Source organism: Lonchura striata, chromosome 20 (assembly GCF_050655825.1).
Source record: "Lonchura striata isolate lonStrDom1 chromosome 20, ASM5065582v1, whole genome shotgun sequence".
Classification (NCBI taxonomy): Eukaryota; Metazoa; Chordata; class Aves; order Passeriformes; family Estrildidae; genus Lonchura; species Lonchura striata.
The window spans coordinates 10078213-10094300 of NC_140722.1; positions in this window are offsets into that span (position 1 = coordinate 10078213).

A 16088-nucleotide genomic window follows, 5' to 3' on the forward strand; every position below is an offset into this window, starting at 1 on the left:
GACATCTTTTTCTAGCTTGTAAAACTCTTCACAGGGCTGACAAAAGACTTGGTGGGACCTCACTGTACCAGACTTCTTGTGATGGGCAGAGAAAATGTTTATCTTTTGCATTTGGGTACTAGGGAACATTTTAAAGAGACACTCTGTTAATTTGGCTTTGGGAAAAACACTGTATGAACAAATCTAGTGAAAAATCCTGGTGAGAGAGGAGAATTGACTAAAACAAATTAGAGAGGTTGGGTGCTTATTGCCTAGTCAGCTTATTAGATTTCTTCAACAATGTTTTTTTCAAAATCTGAAAGCCCCAAGGTGTAACTAGCATGCTTTATGTTTTTATAGAGTCTTGGCAATTTCTACAAATTGAAAAATCATTTTAAGCTTTCAGAACATGTCAGGATGATGAAATGAGTAAGTTCTGTCTATTTTTTGATGACATTTCCTCATTCTTGCACATGATAGGCTTGTTTATGTTTACTATTAGGTGATGCCAATAAATTCTGAGGTGGTTTTTTCATTGTTAAAATAACAACATGGATATTTGAGGGGGAAAGCACATGTGGATGTGAATCCAGCAGACACAGGGAAGCGAGGCAATGGCTGGTCAGGCTGACCACTCTGGACAATGTCTCTTTAAGAAAGCTCTGTACTCTCTTGCAATGTTAAAGTTGCTAAGGTAACTGTGCATTTTTTTAGAGCACAGCAATGTAAATAGGTACATGACCTGTATAAATTCTCAGTGCATAAATTACTAGAGCCCTCAAGCTAGACTAACTTACACACTTCCTTCTTTCCAAATGACTTTTTGGCTTCTCTGCACGTCTAAGGCACAAGGATTTGACGTGCCCAGTTCATGCTGCAGAATGTCCACCAGCAAAGCCAGGGCACACATTTCCCCTGTGGTTTTGGTGCAAAGAGGAGCCAGGATTGTTTACCAGGCTGGAATGGTCCCTCAGAGAGAGGAGGAGTGGCCCAGTGGCCTTTGCCCCTCCAGCCTTGCACCCCAGCAAGTCTCCCCAGCTCATTTCTGTGCTGGGGGATGCAACCCCTTGGGGTGGCATCACCTTGTGTTGGGCAGGTGAGGAAGCTTGGTGTTCTCACTGGAAACCTTTGTCCCTGCCTGCAGCCATCAGCTGAGTGAAATTCCAGGAGCTGCTTGAAAAAGAGTGGCTGGGCCCAGAAATGTAGGTCCAAGACACTCTAGTGAGTCCCACAGCCTGTGCATGGGTCTAATCTGCACCTCCCACAGCAGCTTTGTTCAGTGCCAGCTCTGCACGGTACCTGTTGTGTTCTCCTTGGGCTGCAAGAGGCCAGATTGTCTTAGAAAAACTGAAGCTGAACAGCTCCTGCTTTGATGCCACATACTACAACCCACATCCTTGTCCTTTGTCCTCTTTTGCTATTGTGTTTTTGCAGCATCCCTGAATGCAGAGTTGCTGGAGGGGATAATGCAGCTCAGTTAATTTTATGCCTGTGCACACTGTTGCTGTGTCTGCACTCAAATTGTGTGCGTAGCTTCGGAGCAGGGCTGGATGTTTGGGTCCTGCTGCCTTATGATAAAAGGTGTCATGCTCCTGATGGAGGCTTCTGGTGCAGAAATATGTGCACAAACACTGGGTAACACATGTCCAGTGATTCTTCAAGCTGTGTTCGGCCTGCTGCACATATGCTGCAAAAATAGCTTGACCACTTACAGCAAACCCAAATGCACTGAGATGATCTCTGTGTGTCCAGGGGCCACTTCTCTGGGATTTCTGGGTGTCCATGTGGCCAAAACCTTAATCCTACATGCAGATAAAATTCTCTGGGAGACAGGAGGGATGGCAGTGTCCAGGGGGAGGCTAGCCCTGGCTTGGTGGAACATGCTGATATCAGTTAGGAGGGGGTATAACCTTATCTCTGGAAATATCTGCTGCTGAACATCAGACTACCCACATGTGCCTCAGCAACATCCCGAGCAGCTCTGCAGTGAGGCCATGGAGCACCACGGGGAAGGCAGCACTGGCAGTGCCAGTTTCACAGGCTCCTTGTCAACAATACCATCTGCTGGATGGATCACTGCTTGGAAAGGGATGGCAGGATGTGGCATCTGACCATGGCGTGCAAGGCTTATTGCCATGCTTACCTGTGGGTACAAAAGGGTCTCTGTATAAAGAAATGCTCTGGCAAGGAGGCAGTGTACCCCTGTCCCGGCCTATTCCGATGGTTAGGGGTCTGGCTGAAGCTGACTGGATCTCCAGAGCTGGATCAGCTTTTGCTGAAACAATCCCAGGGAATTTCATGCAGGAGAAATATTTTGACTTGCTCCCTTCCTTTGGTTCCTGAGTCATTTCTTCTTTCTCAGACAGGAAACATCTCTGGAGTCTTCTCATGTCTCATCTCATGCCTTCTCTTAGGGTTTAGGATGTGAGCAGCCCGGTGCTGGCAGACCCAAATGGTGTCAGAAGGCAGGGAACCTTCTTGGAGGCCAGTTTGGAGGGCTGCTCCTCCTCGAGCACCAGAGCTCAATGTATGGGCAGGTTTGTTCTTGCTGCTGGCACACAAAATCCCAAATCAGGTCTCTCATCCTCAGACTGCTGGGTTTTCCTTACATGTTTGTGGTTTTACAGAAAAAGAGGTTGTTGCGGAGAAATGACCTGAGCATATCCCAGCAGAGAAACTGAGAGCAGAATTTAGGCTGGACATTGAAGTAGAAACCATTTCAGTAACAGGAGGGTGAAGGAACTTCTGTGGGGAGAAATATGATACCACAACTGGACTGATTTCATGTTTGAGTATGTTGTATATTTTCTTATTTTTAAGAAAGAAGTAAGTTGATCAGAAAAAGTCCCATTTGCTGTAGCAGGGATGGAGCTGGTGAGCATTGATACAATCATAATGAGACTCAGTGGAAAATACTGGAGAAGTTCTGCAGAGATATTTTTTTTTCCCAAGCAAACCGACAGGAGGTGGGAACACTCCTTCCCTTGGCTTGCAAGGAGAGTTGCTGTCTTATGACTCCTTGCTTCAATGAGAAGTTATTTCCTTTCTTCAGGGCGGGAGCCTTGCAATCAGAACTCTCAGGAAAATTCAGCAGTGGGTGCAGTGCTTTTCCCCCAAGATCCTCTGCCCTGCTGCTCCTATGGAGCACCCGTGGGTCACCCATCCCTGGCGGGTGGCAGAGCCGTGCGCGCAGCGGGGCCTGCGGGTTCCTGGTGCCGTTTTTTGAACCGGTGCACTATTTTCAGGAGGAGATGGACTGCGCTGGCACGGGGCCAGAGGCAGAGCTCTCCTTGCCAGGAAGCCAGATGCACGGTCACATTGCCTGGCTCTCCCTGGCAAGGCTGGGAGAGCTTCAGCAGGTGTGATCAAGCAGCATGCGGGAGCCGCAGGTCCAGAGCCGCCTGCCTCCGAGGTACCAGCGCACTTTTGTCACCGAGCAGCGTCCCCCCAGCCGGACCACAGCCCCTCGCTGCTGGGTGCTGCTCCTCCCTGGAGCATCCTCCAGGATGCTGGGCTCGGCGTTACGGGCGGCTTCGGAGCAAGGAGCGGCAGCAGCAGCATGGAAAGGCTCTTTCCCCTGCCCTCCTCCCCCGCCGGAGCCTTCCACCTCCTCAGCAATGTTGTGGCGAGAGCAGAGCCTCACAGTCAGCAGACTGCAGTGACAGATGGCAGGTCATAAGCCCTCTCGCTAATCTAACACTGGAAAAGAAAATAGGGCTGGGGGTGATTCAGCTGCTAGGCCTCAAAGCGAGGGGCTGACGGGATAGCACGCTCCTCTGACATGTCCTTGAAGGATGCTGCATCCCAGAGGACTGCGGGAACAAAAGTAAAGTGACGATCAAGCAAAAATCTGTTTGCAGAATAAGGCAAATTTTGCTAAAAATGGATAATGTGCTCAGAGTCATTCTGAGTAATTGGATTTCTATTAGCAAGATGCAAATATTACTAATAGAATTCTCTAGCAGGAATAATTTGTGCTCTGGATCTGAAACTACCCGGGCACCGTTGTCTTTCCATCCTTAATTGTCCACTGACCAGAGCTGTCTGCACCCTAAATGTATTTATCTATCAAGCTGTCTCTTTGTATGTGTGGATCTGAAAACAAGCCGAATCCACTTAATTCAGCACAGCATTCTGGAAACATTCATGTGGCAAGAGGAATTTCTTGGCATTTGTAAGCCGCGACTTGCATTTAAAACTAATATATTTTATTTTGAAGGAAGGAATACAGGCTGCATCCTGAGCCTCCTGCTCCTGCTGGCAAACACCCATCCTGCTGAAGTGGCAGAGCTTGTGACACTGTGGTGGAGGCCAATGTCAGAGGCTGCCTCCATCCTACCATGAAATGGGTTTAAAGTCAGGAGATGAACATCACTGATTCACAGGGAAAACCTCGCAGGGGGCATGGAGGGTTCTAATGCCACTGGGCTGGATGGTCCCAGTGAAACCAGTGGGGCTCTTTGCTATGGGAAGCCACAAATCAGAGCTTTAAATGTCCAGGAGTAGGGACCATGGGTCAGGCTTGCAGCTATAAAGCACCATGGCTCTGCTGCAATGGAGAGTTCTGGATAACTGCGGTCCTGCCTGCTGCATCTGCAGTGGAGAACATGCCCTGCTGTGTGTGCAGCTGTGAGGCCAGGCACTGCTACCCCTGCTCAGCCACTGCTGGTGTCACTCTGAAACAAAACAAAACCAAAAAAATCAGTGTATTTTTAAAACTGATTCCTGAAGGGAATATATTTTAGGAATTTTTTAAATGAAAATGTCTTTTCAGCGGAACAAGTACCTGTACATGATGTTCTCCATATTTTCTGAGGAGGAAAACCTCCCACTTTTGAAAACAGCTTTTGCAAAAAGTGTTAAGGGGTTTTTCAAGCTACAGTTCATGGTTTTTTTAGCTCAAATGTTCCACTTGTTGCCCCAAAATATTTCATAAAAAAAGTTTTCAGGCTTGAAAACATTTAAAAGAGATAGGAAATCATGGTCTTCTAAAAAACCATTTTGCTGGAGGAGAAACACTTGTGGGCTGGTACCACCAGTATTGACATCAATTCTGATTTTTAACTTAGTAACAAGCTTGAACTGGCAGACTGCAGAGCAATTTCTTCTGGTCCTTCCTTGCTCCTGTTGATTTTCTTCTTGGAGGGGAAAGGAAAAAATTACTGCAGAGAGAAGATACTTCTTTTTTACACACTTCTGTATCCTGGTATTGTTATAATGGGGGAAAAGGGATATGGAAAAGGAAATTTTCCCTTTCATGGTGTAGAGCTAGAAGATACCTGGACATAATACTGCAAAACAGGATTTGATATCAAAATTATATTGGCTTTTCAAACCTGTAGAAACGTTATCAGTGCTGAAGTGGCTTAAGTTCATGCCAGTTTGAAGGTCTTCCCTGAAGTTTGTCTTCATGCAGAGCTAAAATGGATTAGGAAAAATGAGTAATATTTTCAGAACTACCAGGAGACTGGATGGTTCTGCTTTGCTGATGTTGAAACAAATATGAATATTGACATGAAGGTTTGGGGTGAAACTAAAGCCATGGGGTGTGTAAAGGGCAATCTGTCAGGAAGCCTAAAGAGGTTTGTTTTGGCCTGGAAGTTAAACACTTTGGCAAGTTCATTTAGCCAAAACTGGAGCAAGGAGGTCTTGTGCCAAAGAGCAGCATCTCTGTCATTTGGGTGCAAACAAGTGGTGTGGCTGTGCTGGAAAACAACTGTGCAGGGGAGAGTCTGAGAGCCTCCACTGTCTTCTCCAAGCTCCCAGCAAGTTTGCAAGTGAGAGTCGTGCAAGCCCAGAATTAGGGCTGGAAATTTCAGTGATCAATCATTTCCACACTATACTGTCAATGACCTGCCCATGGATCTGAATGGGAAAGGTCCATTAGAAAGTACAGAACCCCCAGTGATTCTCATAACTGCTTCTCAGACAAGATTTAGCCTTTCTGAGATCCAATAGAGATCAACCTTTGCTCCTGGGAGCTACTGAATTCAACCCTCTACTAAATGCCCTGGCCTTTGCATCATAATTTGGTCCTGGGCGGAGATAAACTTGGAAAAGGGGTTTAGTTACCTTTTTTTGGTCTTGGAAAATGGCAGCAAAGATGGCAAATATTGAGATGCTCAATAAAGACCTATTTTGCAAGAAAGTATCATTTTTATGAACAAATGCCATAAAATAATGTATTATTATCAGTGACGTAGGGCAGGGTCTCACTGTGACCTCCTGTGCTGTTGAGCATCATAGGAGAGTGAACCCAAACTCTACCCATCTGCTCAAAAATCCAGAGGATTGGTTTCATTTATGTCTCAGATAATTCTTGGAGAAGCAGAGGCTTCCCACCCATTATCACCATTGAAATTCTGACCTGGGAAAGTAACTACAATGCAGCCAATGAATCTGTGCTTAGACACGCCCACTCTGCTGTTGGAATACTGAAATAAATAGGATATTTTTTTTCTGCTGGAAAATAAGGCAAATCTAGAAAGAAAATGAACAAAAAGAAGGTGTTAAATGCTGTGTCCTCTTTTTAGAGTCCTCCTCATGTAAGTGCAGCCGAGGCACTGGAGGTGAAAGAACTGCTGGTTCCAGTGATGTGACAATAATAATAAGTAGTAGAAGTAGTGGCAAAGCTGAAGGCAGGAGCAGGGGTGGGGGAACTCTGGCTGTGTAAGTCTGCTTGTGCAATTCCCAGAGCCCTCCTTATCTCCCTGTGCCTTTGGTTGGCATATCAGCCAGACAAAGAGCTTAACGCAACTTGGCAGAGCGGCTGGGGAAATTGTTTAAAATTTCCAGCCACTGGAACAATTAAGTAAGCCTTGGAACGAGGGAGAATAGTTGTCCCCTTAGGATTCCTATCACCCAAGGATAACATTTCCAGGCTTTGTCCAGCAAGAGATGTCACTTCATTTACAGAGATCCTCACAATGTTGAGGTATATTGGATATTGGTTATTATATGCAGGAGACTATCAGGAATCATCTCAGCTGGGCTAATTGTTCCCGGGTTCAGGGCTGATGGAATTTTAATTTGAGTGCTTGTGAAGTTTCCCAGAATTATAAAAGAGGATGGAAAAGCCATGGTTTTCAGAAGTATGTTATTAATATCCTGGATTCAGAGAATTTAAGGTTTCAGCCAAACGTATCCCTGAGAAAGAGATTCCTCAACTGGGACTTACTGCCCTTGGCTGCCTTTTTTTGGGATGGAGACAGGATGGAGAGGCAGCATTTCCTACAAGAACTGACAGTGGCAAGGGCTCGATTCCCTGACAGTTGCGTTGACGTCATGATCTTCCGTGTTTGTTTTTACAGCTTGCAAAAAGAAGAGAAGTGTTGCCCTATTTTGTGTCACTGCTTTTTCTAGGGTGTTTCTCTTCCCTTCCACCTCTTTCCTTTACTGAACCTGTGCTGAGGATGTGTCATTCCTTCACAACCTGCTCCCTTCAGATGGGGGTGGAAAAAGGGAAAGGGGTGGGGAGGAGGAGCAACGACTCCGTGGCACTGTATAAATAGTTGCTTTATTATCATAAAGAAAAAAATATTGCGCTTTAAAGATTTTCAGGATCAAAACATACCAAAGAAAATGTAAAACAAAATTAAAACGAAGTCGGCATTCACATTGTCAGCAGTTATTTTGTCACTGCAAAGCATCTCCTCAAAGGAATATTGTGCAGCACAGCAGCAGCCGAATGAAGCAAGCAGCTCCGGCGTTTACTTAAAAGGGAAGTGCAGGGACATCTTCAAACTGCAGTAATGGATCCCTGGGGTTTCTCTAAAGTCTGATAGTGGCACTGACATTTCCTGTGAAGTTGGAGGCTGGCAGGTTGTTAAAACTTCCCCCTTTTTTTTTTAACTGCATCAAGTGTTACTGTAGTTTGTTGAACGTATAAAATCACTTCTCCACCTCCTCCTTTAAAAAAAAAAATCCAGATATCAATAAAGAACTTGAGAGAGGAAAACACTATAATTATAGCCAAAAAGCTGGCACAATGCCTGCTGTATAAACCCGTTATTTTGGTAGCATAGAATTCGGTACTGGAATAATTCTCTGGGTGGAAACTTGGCAAACATGATCTCAGCCTGTGAGCTAATCTTTTCTTTTTCCTCCTGTAATAACATTTTTTTCTACACTACAGATTTAGGCATTTTGAAATTGTGCATCCTATTACTGAGATTGTGTATGCACAAATGACCTATGTTATGGGTCTCTGGGGTGACGTGAATGTAGACAAGAGATCTGCATGTTAGATTAAAACCCCTTCGCTGGAAAATTGGTGCCCTGTAGATTCAAATACAATTAGCCTTGATCTGAACTGCTGCCACGAGGGGAGCTGGCTATTGCTGAGGGTGCCATGGGAGGACTGGGGCCCAGGGCAAGGTTTGGGATCAGGATTTTGGGTTGCTGTGTGATGGGGAGCATTTCTGCTTCTGCTTCTTACAGTTTCAGTCTGAGACTCGCAGCAGTTCCTGTCCTAGAGCTCGCTGGTCTTGAGGAGTAAAAGTCAAAATATTTGATAGATTTGAGGATTCAAGTCCATTGTGAAATGGAGCTGGTTCTACCTCTGTAACATTGCAAGAGGTGTCACCAGCTGTGCACAGAAACCAGGTTCTTTGGTTAGTCCTTCTTTATAAGAGAGTTGAGACACCAGAACACCTTGGTGGAACTGTGAGAGAGCTCAGATAGCACAGGACTCACATAACTTCTTTTTTTTTTTTTTTCCCATTTTGACCTACATCTTCAGTTTTTAAAGAACAGTGTGTTTGCCTACACTTGCAGGTTCTGGGAGCTGCAGATGCTACAGAATGAGAGCGAGGTTTGAATTGAAATTCATGCCAGCCTGCCATAAACGTGTTTCTAAATGAATATAATAAGATCAAATCTCTGACTGCTGTTGTCACTCTATCCAGGGTGGATTGATGCTCTTGTAGCAGAGACTGTCCCATGTGTTGACACTGCCTGGGTGGGAATCCAGGGGCAAAACTGGCTTCAACACTGTGGGATAATTAGTTCCACTTCCCTGCAGCAGAAGGGAGGACTGCAGCCACCTTTGGAATCTTCTTACCAGAAAGTGGGATGTGCAGTTTGCTGATGTGCTGGTTTCCAGAGAAATCAGTCTCTTAAAGAAGGATTTTTTTGGGAGTCTTGGGGCAAAAAAAAAAAAAAAAAAAGATAACTGTTGGAATTGAAACAGGCTGAGACCAGAGGGGCTCTGTGGGTGCTGGTGTTTGCTTTGGGTGGGCAGCAAACCTGCTTATAACTTTTACAGTTTTTTATCTGGAGGCACAAATTATTTTCCTTCAGCCTAAGCATGGGATCAGCTTTGGGTTTTTTGCTCCCAAGGTGGTGCAGAGTGCAATTTGCAGCAGCCTGCAGGAAATAGGACCCCTTGTGGGGAGGTGTGAGCAGCATTGGTGCTGCCATTCAACCCTGTTCTGGATTAAAGCTGAGTGGTTCAGGCTGAAAAAATGAACATTGAAGGCACCTATCTGCTCATGAGATGTGCTTAAAAATTAGGGTTATATTTTAGGTGATATTAATTACTCTGGCACTTCTCAATTAAATGATCCTTTGGCACTTTACATCAGCCAGAGTTTGTCACTCTTGCATCTTTGCTGACTTGCTAAAGGCAATGCTCCATGTGCTTGGGCTGAAGTTGATGCCTAATCCATAGCAGATTTTGAGGCAGGATCAGCACTTTAGATAATTTACCTATAATAATTAACTGTCTGAGCTGTTCTGTGTCATTCTGTCTGACAAGGACGAAAGACTTTGCAAACAAAGGGGCACCACTGAAGGTCGTGGTGACACAGGAGTTACAAACCAGATCCAAAACACCACTGCTGCTCCTTTGGTGGGGTCCTTTGGGCCAGGCTGGCTCCCGTCTCCAAGATGTGACCATTACCTGAGTCCTGAGCTCTGCTTGGCCCTCAGGGAGGAGCCATTTAAAAACATGAAGCAAGAGCATCTTCCATGGTCATACCTGAATGGAGTGGCCTCTGCAGGTGTTCAAAAATCATATTAATCAGAAAGTGTGTCACAAACACAAAATCACAAGGGCCCAAAGGGAAGGGAATTCAGTGTGCTGCTTTCTTTGGCTTTTTCAGAGTTTGGTTTTAACCTTTGGAGAATTCTTGCCCACACTGCGAAATTTCTTAGGAATACAGAAAAGTGCATCATGAAAACAAAACTAGATTAACTTCCTTTTGCAAACTCAAGTCTGACTTCCAGGAGAGGAAGGTGTTTTGGTGGAGCCTTGATCCCTGGGAAACAAATTTACATCTTTCATCTCTGCTATCTCCACAGAGAAGAAGAAAAAAAAGCCCCAACCCTCAAATATTTTATCTTGTTCTGCAGGACCCAAGCAGATCTCTCCCCAGGGACCATAAATTCTTTCCTGACTGTCACCACTGCTCATGGACTCTGGTGCAGCACACTGGGAGAGTGAGCTTTGTTCCTCCACAGCGCAGAGGACATGCCACAAATAATTTAAGGGACCATTTTTCTTGTTATATGACGTTAAATATTCTTTACTTAAAAAAAAAAAAATTCACACCACTTGGCATAAAGTAATATATCCAGTAGAAGGGCAGATGCTGTTTAATAAAAGACACAGCACTTCCCTCTGCTCTGCATCCAACCTCCTGAATCACTTCCACCTCCCCTGCAAGGTGATGAGATGGGCCAAGAACAAGCTCTGTGCAGGGCCAAAACTCTTTAAGGACATTGTTGATAACCTCCAATTCAACTGCAGGAAAAAGAAAATTGTGATTTCAGTGCAGCTGACTGGAATGATGTTTTGGTTTTGTTTTTTTTTTTTTTAATCCAGTTTATTTGGGCATCTTCTCCATTTTCAGTATAAATTGTGTATTCAAATCCTGGTGATGTTGGTGGTGTGGGAGGCTGGACTGCAGGCCTTCAAGTCATAGAATCATGGAATTGTTAAGGTTGGGAAAGACCTCGAAGATCACCAAATCCAACAATCAAAGGTCAAGGGATGTGTCCTCTGGGCTTGCTCTGGCTCCTGTTTGGAGGGTATGATGAGGTCTGGTGCTCTTAATGGTAGTGGAAATCTGGTGGCTAATGGGGAAAGTTCTCTTGCTTGCTTTTAGAGAAAAGAGATTGGACCAATAAAACAGCAAAAGAGCAAACTTCAAACTCCTCTGCTCATGTATTTATTGGATCTCTTTGCAATAGAGAACAGGTAATAAACTGCCCACAAATAATGATTACAGGAGAGAAAAGCAGAAGGTGTAACGGGAAAAACCTGATTTCTGACCTCCAGTTTGGGGGCAATGGTGGGATTTTGTTCCCTTGCTCTGTTTCTTCCCTGATACAGAAACAGAATTTGGAAAGAATAATACATTTGCAAATGGCAACCCCAAACCAAACCTCTTGAAAAGCTGTTCCTCTGAGCTTTCTGCTTCTTTAGTGGACTTTTAGCTTGCCACCTGTTTATCTCATTCCTCCTTTGAGGCTGTGAAAGGTGTCTTTATGTGTTTCTAAAACTTTGCTTCAGTGCTAAGGTAAATATGAATTTTCTTCTGTGAGCAGAGATTTTTGAGTGGACAAACCTTGTGATTTCAAGGTAAAACAGGAGATCTTTTATTATAAATTTAACTACTGTATTGGTACTCTTGATGTTAGGGCTTTTTTTCCCCTTTACAATGTATTCTGTTTTCCTTGATATTTTCCTTGGTTTTATGCCTATCCCCCCTCCCCTTTTTTCCTTTTTTTTTTTTTTTTTTAATAATTTTCAAGCAATTCAATTCTGGCATCTGCACTTGTGCATTTGTGAGGAAGGATTGGACAATGACTTTCAGATTCTAAGTTTTGTTTGACAGCTCCCTATTCCTTGTAACAATTTCATTTCTAACAGCCAGGAAGCCAATTTTAGAGCAGCATAGAAAGAATTTCATAGGTGGCATGAACGCAGTCAATGCAAAACCACCTCTGCCCCTGCAATGTAAACACTGAAGCATGTCCATAAATTTAACTATGACTGTTCCAAAGACGTGCTTGTGCTGCTGGCAGGGCTGGTGCCTCAGCATTTTCAAACTGCTTCCTTTTTGCCTTATTTTTCCTCACTTTCCCATGAATTTTTATGAATGACATAGCATGTGTTTGTGTGTTTTTATGCTTGTGTCCTAGTGGGTTTGATCTGGGTGTATCAGGCATCTGCCTTGCACAGCTCCTGTCTATACCATGTTAATTATGTTGCTCTGCTCTGACATAATAAACACTGAGTGAGTTGTGAATAGATTATTTACGATGCCACCTGAACTCTAAGTAATTATAGCTGTGTAATTTAGCTTCCCCCTATTTCATTTTATATATAATGCAATATTTCAAAATATTCCAGTGCACATCTATCTTTAGCTCTGTGTTTGAATGAATAAATTGTGATTCTCTTTCAAAGGTAATATATCAGCAATGCCCTTAAGGGAGGGTGCTGTAGCTCTGTCAGGAGTGATCCATAAACTAATTCCCACATAAACATAGACAATGGATGCAGAGAATGAACACACACTTTCATTCACAGAAAATAATACTGTACTTACCTGTCTGGGTCTGTGTAAGTCTAATGTTCTACTGTCAAAGCACTAAAGGAAGGTATGCAATACATCTCAGCCTAATGGGTTTTAATACAGGACTTGCCATGCAATTCAGGGTGTTGGGACAAAATTTGTGCTGGGCAACAAATATCCTGCAGAAATGGAATTAAAGTATTAATGTTTACAGCTGGAGGTGTAAAATTACTTGTGTGGGGATGTTGCTCGAGGCTGACTGTTGGTATTTGTTTATGGACTGAGAGGATCCCACTCCAGTACCTGCTGCTGCAGCCTGGTCCTGTGGGAGCCAGACCTGTGCTCTATTGAAGAGTTCTTCAAGGAGGCACAGCAAGGGCTGGGCTGTGAGAGGCCCTGGCAGACCTGGTGTGAGCAGGGATGCTGAGGGACCCTGGGCAATTCCTGAGGGACCAGCAGTGCTTGGATATTGCCAGCACCATGTCAGGCAGCTGCTCCCTCTTCCATCTGGCTCTCTCTGGTCAGCACAAACATGTGTAGAGTGTTTCAGCTCTGTTCCTCATTCTAGCTCTCAATAGACTTTGACTTTTGGATCCATGGTCCCAACCTCCCTTTGCCTCAGTTTCTTCAACTGTTAATCTTATAAAATCCTCTAAAATGCCACTTGCTTCATAAACAGATGAGCCTACATTTCTCAGTATTTGAAGTAGGGCTTGAAGCCTCTCTAGAATGGGCTGTACAAGAAGTTATAGACTTAAATTAATTTTCATACTGAATTAAGAGCCAGGAAATAATGGAATCACAGAACGGAAGGAACCAACTTATTCAACCCCCTGCCATGGGCCAGGACATTTTCCACTATCCCAGGCTGCTCCAAACCCTGTCCAGCCTGGCCTTGGACACTTCCAGGGATCCAGAGGCACCCACAGCTTCTCTGGGCACCCTGTGCCAAGGCCTCAGCACCCTCACAGGGAAGAATTTCTTCTCAATATCCAATCCAAACCTACCCTCTTTCAGTTTAAAGCCACTCACCCTTGTTCTGTCACTACATGCCCTTGTTCAATTGATCTCAAATGTTTGCATTTTTGTTTTGCAAAGTGCTTTGAGATCCTCACACCAAAAGTAGTGTAAATACAATATATATTTTCCTATATCCTTGAAAATCCATCCAGTATTATTTTGCCCTCATTTTAATTTCCACAGAGCCTTCTGGGTTCATTCCTGTGGTTCCTCAACACAAAGCCCTGGCTGGTGACAGTGGCTGTGAATAGGGGAGAAATCCCACCCAGGGCTCCTGGAGTACCAAGGATGTGCACATATATATGACAATTAAAAGATACTTCTTTTTTTTTTCTTTTTTCCTTTTCCCTCCCCCCTTTTTTTTTTTTTTTTTAATTAAAAATGTCAGGATTCAAACTTTACATGGGATTTGTGATGGCTCCAATTCCCGCTTGGCATGTGTGAGGCAGCACCCAGGAGATTCGAGGTTTCCATGACATCATACGGTAACTGTGAGCCTAACAGTTAATTAAATACTATATCCATGTATTCTAGTTAATTGATGCTTCCTTTACATGGTTTATTGTGCTGCAAACTGGTATTGCTTCTGTCTCAGTGAGCAAACACAGAGAGGGAGCGGGAGAAGGAGACGCTGGGATGCTCCCGCTGGCGGCTGGGGACAGGGAGCTGCTGGCACACGGCTCCGTGCCCAGGGGCATCCTCCAGGAGAGCCCAGCCTCACCTGGGCCAGGGGCTGGAGGTGGCTCTGCGGGTCAGATGGACATCTTTTATGAATGAGCTGAGCCGAGCCTTGGGAATGAAGTGCAGGCACAAGCAAGCTGTGCTTTTTTTATTTATTTTTTTTTTCAAGTCCAGCTTTGTCTGGTGTTTCTGTTTATGCAGCACAGGACACGCAGAGGAGGGTGCTCCCTCCTTATGTTCACACAGTGCACAAATGTGGCATCACCTCTGTGAAAACTGTCCTGCAGGAATGTGACACTGCCCAGACCAGAATCTGGGATAAAACTGGAACTCTCCTGACACTGGCCTTAAGGGACAGGGGAAAAGATAATTTTTTTTTTTCAGAAAATAGAAGTATTTGAGTCAGGCAGTGCAGCTTTATTGGGAGTTGGTAACATAACAGGATCTGGCAGCAGGGTCTGAGCACTGACCTGCAGCAGCACACCTCAGTCTCTGGCAGGTTCCTAAAGGCTGCTGGATCCCTCAAGGAACAGCAAGCCCAGGTGGGCTGCTGTGGTCAGGCCACCTGCAGAAAAGGGCAGGGCACATCACCAGGCTTGCCTGCAGAGGTGAGCACACTGTTAAATGATGTGTCCACAGTGAGCACGACCTTGTCCACTGACAACACAGCTATGTCAGTGTGGAGAGATGATAAAAATTCAAAGTGCCCACAAAAATTCTGCCTGATATCTGCCCCTTTCCTGCCAGCTCCTGCTGGCTGAAGTCCACATCTGCTTTATCCTGCTTGTGTGCCTCAGGGTATACTCACCTGTTCTTAAGCTTGAAGCTCAAATGCTGCTGCAAGAAGAAAATATTTTTGTCCCAGGGATTTCAATCCAGAATGTAATTTCAGCAGCTTTTACCAGGAGTTCATTTGGTTTATAGTCTCAGACTGTGACAGATTTTCTAGTCTCCTGATCTGACCTTCCACAGCACTGGGGTGATTTGTGTGGCTGTGTGTGGGAAGGAGAAGGGGATTTGTTCAATGCTGAAATAGAACTGAGAGCATTTAATTCATAGACAATGAACAAACCCTGGTTTTGGCTCAGACTCCAGATGTGAAGCTCTAAGACACATCTGTACACTGCTGTGCATTGCTGATACTGGAGTTCCTAAAGCATTGAGACACTGTCAAGTTGGCAACCAGAGCATTTCTTCATTTAAACTCCCAAGAAAAAGCAATTCTGGATGTTTCAAATGAGAATGTTTGAAGAAAAGTATCACACCCTGTCTGAAAACTGGTTGCCTTTTCTCTCTTTGTCCCCTTCTCTCCTCACTTTATCTTTCTCACCAAATGTATAATTTCTCTTCTAAAAGAAGGTGGGATACTGCAAGTGCAATGAGAAACATTTCTAAGGATGACTTTGCAAGGTTTCCACAGTTGCTCTCTCATGGCAGCTTCCAGGGTGTGTTTTTTCAAGCTCACAGCTCTTGTCCACTTGCAGCTCCAGACTTCTGGTGAGGTGAAGAAACACTCTGAGAGCCATCACCCCCAAAATGTTTGCTTGTTGCTGCTGGCCTGGCCTTCTTCCAAAAGGCAAAGTGGCCCTAGCCCTGTGAAGAGACTGTAGATGAAGCCAGTTCAGATGGAGGGAGAAGTGAAAGACATTTACATCCCATTTCAGTAATACCCCTCCAAATTATCACCTCTCTGATCCTACCACCATGCCAAGTGCTGCAATGGTGGTGCACTTTGGAAAATAGTGCTGTCTTCTATTAAAGGTAGGTATTTTTTTCTGTAATTCTCTTTAGTGTTGCCTTTAGAGGCCCCTCTATGTGGCTCCTTTCACTTCTAATTACTGCACTAGGAGATTACAGAGTGGTGCTGGCGACAGAGAGAGAGAG